This window comes from Triticum aestivum, chromosome 4B (genome assembly GCF_018294505.1).
Source record: "Triticum aestivum cultivar Chinese Spring chromosome 4B, IWGSC CS RefSeq v2.1, whole genome shotgun sequence".
In the NCBI taxonomy this organism is placed as follows: domain Eukaryota; kingdom Viridiplantae; phylum Streptophyta; class Magnoliopsida; order Poales; family Poaceae; genus Triticum; species Triticum aestivum.
In genome coordinates this window covers 642,683,123-642,693,241 of record NC_057804.1, presented here as the reverse complement: position 1 = coordinate 642,693,241, position 10,119 = coordinate 642,683,123, and the positions used below count along the sequence as shown (strand labels likewise).

The 10,119-nt window shown below is 48.6% G+C and overlaps 2 long non-coding RNA genes across 2 annotated transcripts; both read left to right on the top strand.

The window, feature by feature from the left end:
* The first annotated feature begins 2,924 nt into the window (after positions 1-2,924).
* Positions 2,925-3,712, top strand: LOC123089546 (uncharacterized). Its single transcript, XR_006442315.1, has 2 exons — positions 2,925-3,333; positions 3,422-3,712. It is a non-coding gene; the product is annotated as an uncharacterized lncRNA (long non-coding RNA).
* Positions 3,713-5,477: 1,765 nt separating this feature from the next.
* Positions 5,478-6,612, top strand: LOC123089545 (uncharacterized). The gene is made up of 2 exons (XR_006442314.1): positions 5,478-6,044; positions 6,160-6,612. It is a non-coding gene; the product is annotated as an uncharacterized lncRNA (long non-coding RNA).
* The last annotated feature ends 3,507 nt before the right edge of the window (positions 6,613-10,119 follow it).

Sequence of the window (10,119 nt, the reverse complement as noted above, 5' to 3'; positions counted from 1 at the left end):
TTCCGATTTGGAGTACATATATGAGCAGTATGTTGAGTTGTCCGAAGGCTCGTCGGACGAGGAGGAGTACTCCGATGAGACGGCGATGATGCAGGCGGTCCTTGAAGACGCGGAGCGTGCGGAGGAGCATGTTCTCAATTTCAAGGGCTCGATAAAGGATCATCGAGTGCTCAACCGCGACAAGGCGCGTGGGCATTTGACACTGATGGCCAACTACTTTGCCCCTGATGCACTATTCACTAACCATTTTTGTCGGCGTTTTCGGATGTGCAAGACTGTCTTCGATCGTTTGTACCATGGCGTCCGGTCCTATGATGACTACTTCATCCCGGAGAAAGACGTCGTGCGAACGGTTGGCTTCTCTGATTACCACAAGCGCACGGCCGCACTCCGGATGCTTGCATATGGCAAGGCCGCTCATTCGTGGGACGAGTACCTATGGATGTTAGAGAGCACATGCGGATATGCCATGGTTAGGTTTCCAATTGTCGTGGTCGAGGTGTTCGGACCTCAGTACCTGAGAGAACCAACTGTGGCAGAAACGGAGAGGCTCCTGGCAATCTTAGAAGCAAGAGGGTTGCCAGGTTTGCTTGGATCTCTTGACTGCATGCATTGAGAATGGAAAACTGCCCGAAGGCTTTACAAGGGCAATATCAGGGTCATATATATTAAGAAATCCATCATCATTCTTGAAGCTGTTGCATCCTAGGAATTTTGGATTTGGTACACTTTCTGTGGCATGCCCGGGTCTCACAATGACATCAACATGCTGCAACGATCGACGTTGTTTGCGAGGCTGACTGAAGGAAAAGCTCCTCCTTGCCACTATACTATCAATGTACATGAGTACAACATGAGATACTATCTGGTTGACGGCATCTATCCTCCATGGGCTACCTTTGTCAGCACCATCTCAAACCCAGTTTGCCAGAAAAAGGCTCACTTCGTCCAAAGACAAGAAGCAACTAGAAAGGATGTTGAGCGGGCATTCTGAGTTCTGTAGGCCCGTTTCGCAGTTGTTCATGGACCTGTAAACAATAGGATCTGGAGACCTTGTGGGAGGTAATTGCATGTTGTGTGATCATGCACAACATGATCGTCGAGGATGAGAGTGACGATCTGCTGCAGCTCTGGAATTTGAGAACATGGGTGATACTATCCAACTTCCGGACGAGAATCCGGCCACATCTAAGAGTTTATTCAAATGCATCAACAAATTCGGCATCGACCAACTCACGAGCAGCTGAAGGAAGATCTGATTGAACATCAGTGGGCGGTGAAAGGGAACAACAATGTTGGGATGTAATATTTGGACTTTTTTAAATTTGAAGTAGTGCTACATGCGGCTATCGAATGTCTGTACCATTTGCATGCGGCTATTTTGATCCTGCGGAGTTGGAAAAAAAATGAGGAAGGCCGGATGTATGCAGCTACGGTTGGATGGCGTTTTCCTGCCTCCGTGTTCGCAGACCAGTCTCTTTATCCGCGGACAGATGCGGAAGGAATTTTGTGGGTTGCCGTTGAAGATGCCCTAAGCATAACATTTTGTAACACAAACACATAAATTTGATAAAGGGAAGGTACCCTCTCCTGGGTCCGTGTAGAGTGGAGAAGAAAGGTCTGCAATGATGTGTACCTGCTCCTCGGTCGGGAGTGCACTGGAATGTAATGTGTACCATGTTGGAACTCAGCATCGTGGTGTGTAGCGCGTTGGAGCATGGCGCATTAGTGTGTACCTCACCCAAGCCCTAGTGTAGCACATTTTCTACGATAGCCTGTCGGTGAATGATGTGTGTATTTTACACACGATTTTCGTTTAGTTTAACCCTGTTATTCTCGAGATTTATCTCAGCTTATCTTCATTTTACCATTTAGTTTGTTTTTCTTTGTTTTTTGGTTTACATGGTTTTTAGGTGGATTATATCTTCTGTGGACCTTTCACGATATTTGTAGTTGATTCTGTGGTGAAACGGGGAGGAGCTGGGAGCATAATTTGCCGGATTTCACCGAGAGTGACCTCATCATCAAATTGTGTCTCGTCAAGGCGAACAACTTTGATTTTTGGATCATCACATTGCACGGACTTATTCAATTTTAAATTCACGTCAACTTTGGTTATTATAGTAAGAAGGTAAGAATTAATCAAACACACTACTTAATGCAATTAACAGCTCAAATCTATTTTATACTCTTACGTTTCATGTGAAAAGGAGAGGTAAGAGGGAGCATGTTAAAAAACCTCACAAAGTTATACCAAAATAATTTTAATATACCGAAACCGAACCGTACTTTAATTTTAATATTGTACTTACCGAAGTATTAACTGCTGTGCAAATAAAAACATATGAATCAAACGATATAAACCGAATGCACAGAGTTACTCTTTGATACCGCCGTCATCACTCCCATCTCACCAGCGACCCTCGGTCTTGTGAACTTAACCATAAGGCCGTCTGTTCCTACTTGATAGGGGCGGGTCCAGCCCAGCAAGCTGCCCGGGGCCGCCTTCGTATACCGTAGCAATTGCTACACTATTTTGCTACGGTATACAAGGAATTTGGGCCTCATGCCCCAGGCCTGGGTCCTGGGCCTGGGTCCTAGATCCACCACTGGTTGTTGACTAGTCATTGCAGTATTGTCACTCCGATGATGTCGTCTCTACTTGCTCCGCCGCCGTCATCGACCTATCATCACGGTTTTGTTTTTTCCAGAAACACAAAACTAAAATATGAATTCACTAGGTTAAGCTCGCACGTACGGTAGAGATTTTTAAAAATCCTATGGATTGAGCAACTCTGAAAACGTCGGATATCCGTTCCAATCTGCATGGTCACCACCCCCGGCGACCACCAATAAACAAAACTCTTGCCACGTGGTACTTCACTGACCAGCGCCATATTCTTTGTGTGAAGTGCAGTATTCATTCTATTCTTTGACTGGCCTGGTGTGGTCTGAACACTGAACTAGTAGGAGTAGGAGCACAGTCGTCGTCTTGGCGTGGTGGTTTGAACGGCCGCGTTCCTCAATTTTCCTGTCCATTGATTTCTTCTTCACTCGTCGTTTTGACTCGATGAACGCGCGTGTTGGTAGCTCACTTCACTGGGAGAGCGAGGATATATAAGTGGATTATTTGGAGACACATCACACATCAACCTCCTCTTGGCACAGCACTGAGCAACCATCATCAAGCTGCCCTTTGACGCAACATGTCATAGTGTGCTCCGATCAAATTGATCAAGAAATGTGCAGTTCAGAATTTTGTTTTGAAAGGGAGGGGTAGAGCCGGCTACTGAACTTTGCCGCTTTGCATCATGTGTTGGTTGTCTGTTACAGGTTCGTATCAAACTGTATGCAACTCATATATGTTCTTCTTTATCACAAAAAAAAAAATCATAAATCATATATGTTCTTTGTAAACCAGTCTCTCGGTTGGAGGAACGACGATGTGTATCTACCGAGATTTGATAACGAGATTCACCGATATGGCTACATCTCCGGAGCCTGACTACGGGTGCTCCTCCCCGTAACACCATCGCAATACCGCACTTCGGACGCCGGCACACGCCGGCTGCTCCCCTGTGTGACTGTGTTATTATATTGGCTTCGGTTACATAATGTGTCTACCCCATAATATATAATAGGCCTAGAATACAGGTGTCCTAATAGGGCACGACTCCGCTTGTACAAATATATTCGACACAATTCTAACAAATTTCACCTTGCAGAATATTCTCCACCACCTCGGAATCATCCATGCATCGGATCTGTATATTGGACTTGAGATTATACCACGAGCATTTTTGCTACTTCCAGACTCCATATGACTCCACCTGCAACTGTAGTCTCTTCTCGCCTTCTTCTCTTGAGCAAAATTAAGTTACTCTTCTACTCTAGTTTGCGCTCCCGACTTTCGGAGACACCATTCACTCTCTGCGTGAAAATGAACAACACACATATTGGACACATATAAGAGTTATCTGAACTCAAAATCCTCATCCGTTCTTAACTGTCTGTCTGAAACTTGAAGGAATACCATTGCCCTGTGTCACCCTGAGTTGAATTCGCAATTGTCTCTGTATAGTCTCTGATATGTCCCACCGCTATATCACTCCACCTGCTTCTATCTTGTCATCCGCTCTTTGCCATGTGCACTGAACATCACAGAATATACGGCCATGTACTCTCTCGGCTTTTAACAATTTCAGACTTTCCTGCCACTTTCTTAGATTCCCCATGGTCAATTCCTGTCCACCAACTAGCACCGATAGGCTCAGCCACCAATTTGAATGTAGTACTAGTTAAACTGCTTTAACACTGTCTGCACACTTTGTCTGACCACCAGTGCCTTGGTCTATTGATGTGCCTCGTGCTTACCGAATGCCTCGTTGTTATCACTGCGTCGAGTCTCTGTTGTCCTGGTCGAGTCTCTAGGGCCGCGAACCCACACACTCAACCCCCACTGCGGAGAACCACCGATCATCACCAACCGATGTCGAGTATCACGTCTCCACCAGACCATTGTGCCCCAGTTTAAGCCATGTGTACTTCGCTATCCCACTAAAATAGGCTTCGATTCTCCGGCATCTTACACTGTAGCCCCTCCATCAGCATAGAGTGAAGTCTTCCGCTAGACTCAACTCCACCTTCAACATGACTCCATGTAGCTGGCCACGCACCCCACGCCCCGTCGACTTCATCCTCTCTCGTGGGCACACTGTCTTGAATCAACCCCGCATCATAGTCTTGTCGAAGCTGCACAAGCCCTCAAGCTTGTACCACGTCTTTCCAGGCCCTGGAACTCGGTCACCATCAGCATCACGCTCCTATGTCGTCGTCGCTGAAATCACCGTCATCTTATTTCACCAATATCCATGTCGATCCACCAGACTGTTGAGTCCGACTCAACCGAAATTATTCGACGACAACCATACTCCGCCCTGCGTCTTGCCCGTCCGCACATCCGCATTTTTTGATACCAAGTGTTTACATGATCCATGTCACGACGGGCTCCAGACTACTCCGAACCTTATACACACATGGCCATCCTTGAAACTTGTCCTTTGCCAATATGCAGAATTACCCTCGTGTGGTTTGAGGACGTAGTTGTAATTTTATTTACTGCTGGGGTCCTTTGTACTACGGATGAATCTTCAATATAATCCAGATTTTCTTATTTGGCTAAAAAAAACCAGGCACCAAAACTTGAATTGCCACTTAAATTAGGAGTAAAACCATGAGTTAAACCCCACTTTTTTCATGATACTCATGTTAATTACAAACGCTCCGCGTCTTATTAATTATGAACTTAACCGCTCAGACGAGGTCCACTGTTTCTCCTCCGCGTCTCCGTTCCTGACTCGTCATTGCAGTTTTTGTTTTGTTTTGCCTGAAAGTCAAAACCTGAATATATATCCGGTGGGTCAAGCTAGCTGGTTCGACCGAGACTTTGAAAAATGTTAATGGACAGAGCAATAGCTAGCAACTCTGAAAACGAGATCCGTCCCGATCTACTGTACGTGGTATCTCTTCGCCCCGGGCCACAATTTTTGTCTCAAGTACATACATACGGTCGTCTTTTTATTCTTTGACGGGTGTTGGTCTGAAGCAGAGTCTTCGTTTTCTCACACGGTGGTTTGAACGGCCGCGTATTCCTCTCCTTCCCTGTCTTAAATTATTTCATTAAGTCGTCATTTTCACTCGACAATTAAACGCACACAGTACTCGGTGAGATCTGGACATTATAAGTATCGACACAAGAAGCTGCAGTTGTCATCACGCATCAATCTCCTCTTGACAGAACGAGGTACACTAGTGATCAACTAATTAAGCTGTCCTTTGCGTAGCTGGCTAGCTAGTGAGTTAGTGAGGATCAATGGCATCCCAGCTGGAGTCACTCATGAAGCGACTGTGGAGCTATCTCCCCTCTTCTCTTAGCAGTTCCAGGAGCGACCCTCCGCAGCAGATTCCTGATCCCACCGGTGATCCTCCAGCCGCTCAAGCCGGGGACACTCCCGCCGGTCAGGAGCTTCCACCCGCTCTTCAAGGTGTAAACTCAGGACTCAGCTACTTATCTACTCTCAGCACACACGCATACGTTACACACCTCTTTTTGCTAATGATATCCCCCGAACGCTGTGATAATAATCTATGGCTTCGCAGTTTCAGATCTTGAGCAACTCCAAAGTCTTAACCATATAGGACGCCTTGATGGTGCACTTGAGCCCGATCTGGCCGGCAAGCCAAAGCTTGGCAGTTCCACCAGTTTCCCTCGACACAAAATTCATGAGCCTGTCGGCGATTACTCCTCTCAGGAAGGATCACGAAGGCTCGCGATAGGGCAACCCGATGGGACCCACCAAGGGCCCGTGCACCGCCGTGGTGTGAGCCTCCCCTAGGGTTTGTTCGGATGCTTCTCGGCCGAGGCCTTCATCTATATAGAAGACCTTTAGATATATTTTAAGGAAGACATATTGTTTCTTAGGCATCCTGCCGAAGGAGGAATTCATTGCTGAACTTTAGCAATATCATCATCACTAGATATGTAGAAATCTCTCTTTGTATGTTTTATATGTATACATTATGTGAGCTGCAACATATGATTATGATTATCTATATGTGGTTTTGTGGTGGATATTTTGTCATGAGTTGAATAATTTCAAATATTGTTTCTAGGCAAATTTCATATACTGTTGTCATTTCGATTGTGAGATTGGTTTGTCAATGTATATTGTATCTCCGCTCTACTGGTCTATTATGGACAAGTTACAGTGAGTGGTGAATAATGAGAACAATGTTTTCGCAAAAAAGGAAAAAGAAAGAACAATGTGTATTAGATGAAGTAGACAGAGGGGCGGTGTGATTAGCCTGGTGACAGAGAAGATTAAAGAACTTGTTCCCGTTGGTATACTTTCTTGGCTCGTCTCATTGAGGATAAAAAGTGAGTTTTCTAGCTATCTCGGTATTATTTTGTGTAACAGATTTACTCTCAACAATGTGTCCAAAGCTCTTATTGCAGTTCTCGGTAGCTTAACATTTATTACTTGGGTATTCATCGGTATGCTGCACCACAGGTGGAGTATTACCCAAGTGATTTACAATGTGCTGGGATCTTAGATGTATGGACACTATGAATCGACTTACAATTATTGGTATGACTATGCGTATCACCGGATTGATCAAATATCATGTTTATGCTTATTATTTTGTGCCACCATGATAGCGATGAATATATGGACTAGCAAGATATGGTTCTTGAATTCATGATGGTTCCGCTCGAAAAGGATCTCCCATAAGACAGGAAGTAGTAGGCAACCCTCCTTCGACGCCATGAGTGCCGGTGATATACAAGTCAAATTACCTATCGGCCTGTCTCCCATCGCCGCTCAAGTGGAACCCTCAAAGGCCCAAAGATACCGCGCCAACATTAGGAGAAGCGCCACTGCCATAGGAGGAGTCTTGAGATCGTGTGACATCGAGGGAACTAGAAAACACTCTACAGAACGTAAGAAAAGGGTCAATGTGATGTGTGCCTTTCACCGTCTCCCTCTCTCCCCCGCTCCTCCCTCTGTCGCTCCCGCGGGCGGCAGGGGAGGAACCCTAGCCGCCCCCGCCAGCAGTCCTCCTTCTCCTCCTCCCTCCTCGCCGCCGCCTGCTCGTGCCGGCGGGCAAAGCCCGGCCGGCCTAGGCGGCGGCGGGGCGATTTCTCCCCTCGCGTGGTGGGGCTGCCGCGGGCAGATCCAATAGGGCCGGGGCGCCTCGTGGTGCGGGACGGCGCGCGGCGCTGTGGCGGCGACTTGCGCCGGTGCTGGGCGTCTCCTGGTGGTGCGGAGGGCTGCACGGGGGCGGTGGAGTGCACTGGTGTCGCGGGATCCAGGCGGCGCGGGAGGTGGGCTCTCTTCCTGTTGGTCGCGGTGGGGCGTCCTTGGTCAGGTTCGGCCGGACCCGACTTCAGTTTGCTTCGTCACGATGCGGGAGGTGGCGACGGGGCTGGGGCGCAGGCTGCGCGGTGGCTGGCGTGCTCGTGGCGGCGGCGGCTCCCGGTTTGGGATATGGCGCAGACGGGCGGCGCGAGGGCAGGCTGCGACCTCGGCGGCGGACCTCAGCCGCTGCAGGGCGGCTCGGGGCTGCCCCTCGGGGTCCCGGCATGGATGTGGGCTGCCACGGCGTGGTGGTGGCTCACGGCGGTGGTTTGGGTCGTTTCACGGCGGCGTCCGGACATCTCCGGCGTCGGCCCGTCGGGAAGCAGCTTGTTGTGGCCTTCGATTCCTCTCCTCGGCATTCGGACGCTACCTTCGTCAAAGGGCTGGCCCTCTCCCAGCTGCGGTCCATCGCCTGTCTCGTGCCCGGTGCTGTGGGACTGATCTCGTCTCGTGCCCGGCAGCAGGATCAAGCTCGTCTCGCGCCCGGCAACAGGACCGAGCTTTTCTCGTGCCCGGCAGCAGGACTGAGCCCGTCTCGCGCCCGGTGCAGCAGGACAGGTCGATGGAGGCCAGTTTCGGCCGGCCTCTTGGGCCTCGGCGCTGGGGGTCGCCCAGGGGTGCGAAAGACGGGACATTTCCACTCGTCTCTTTGGTTGGAGTAGCGGCGGGTCTCAGGTGAGGTGGTGTCAAGGTCTTGGATGCCAGGGCGGCGGCCCTGGTGGTGGGAGCGTGGTGCTCATGGGCAGAGCCCGTGGCTTGGTGCTGCCTGGTGACCATGGCCGTGTGGGCGGCATGGTTGCCGGGGTGTGGCGTTCGGTGGTGATGATTGTTGGTCGGGGTGAAAACCTCCTCTATCTTTGGACGGACCGGCGGCGGCGACTCGCTCTCTTCTTGAAGGCGTCGTCGCGGCCTTCATTGCCCGTCGTGTTGCTCTAGGGGAAACCCTGACCCTCGTGTCGGGCGGTGGCGGCGCTCCAGTGTCGTTCCCTTCCTGAAGGCGCCGCCTTGGAGCACACAGTTCTCCATATGCGGCTTCACCTCTTGGCGGTGGCGTGGTCAGGGCCGAGATCTCCGGTTGCTCTTGTAGTGTTAGCGGTGGTGTTGCTGCGCACAACATCTTTGTATCCTGCCTTGGGTGTGTGTGTTGTGTTGGCGTGCGTTTGTACCGGGCTTGTTGATGATCTTTGCTTTATATATAAAGCAGGGCGAAAGCCTTTTTCGGTAAAAAAGGGTCAATGTGGTGTATACTGACACCGTGTCTGACTCCTACCCCTGCATGCCCCATCGCACCGACATGGAGCCTTCCATAGCTTGTGATGTATAGGGGATACCGGGGGGACACTAGTAGAAAAGGGGCCAATGGTCCAGGCCGGTCCAGCCCATTAGTCCCGGTTCAATCCAGAACCGGGACCAATGGGGGCATTGGACCCGGTTCGTGAGCCCCAGGGACCGGCCGGGCCACGTGGGCCATTGGTCCCGGTTCTTCTGGACCTATTGGTCCCGATTGGTGGGACGAACCGGGACCAATGGCCCTCGCTCCTGGCCCACCACCATTGGTCCCGGTTAGTGGCCTGAACCGGGACCAAAGGACGACCATTAGTCCCGGTCCATTCCACCAACCGGGACTAAAGGGTTGGTCCTCGTTGCGGCCAAAGTTTAGTCCCACCTCGCCAACCGGAGGGGAATCAGACCGTTTTATAAGCCCCTCCCTCTCTGCCTTATTGAGCTCCTCTGAAAATGAAAATAGATGCCTTTATATAGGGAATTTAGGCTAAATTCATACGAATTTCTCTTGAAATTTGTTATGAATTTAATTTGAATTTCCTCGATAAGCGCATCTATGCTCATTTCTGAGTAGCTTTTTATATAGTTTTTTTTCTTTTCTGCTATATTTATTTTTTCTTTTTATTTCTGAGTTGTAATAAGTCATTAAAAATAAGCATCTATGCTCATTTTTTAGTAAAGTTAATCATAACTATTTTTTCTTCTATTTATTTTTGAATTGTAATAAGTCATTAAAAATAAGCATCTATGCTCATATTTTAGTAAAGTTAATCACAACTATTTTTTCTTCTTTTTATTTCTGAGTTGTAATAAGTCATTAAAAATAAGCATCTATGCTCCTTTTTTAGTACAGTTAATCACAACTATTTTTTGCTTCAATTCATTTCTGAGTAGTTTTCTATATAGTTTTTTTTCT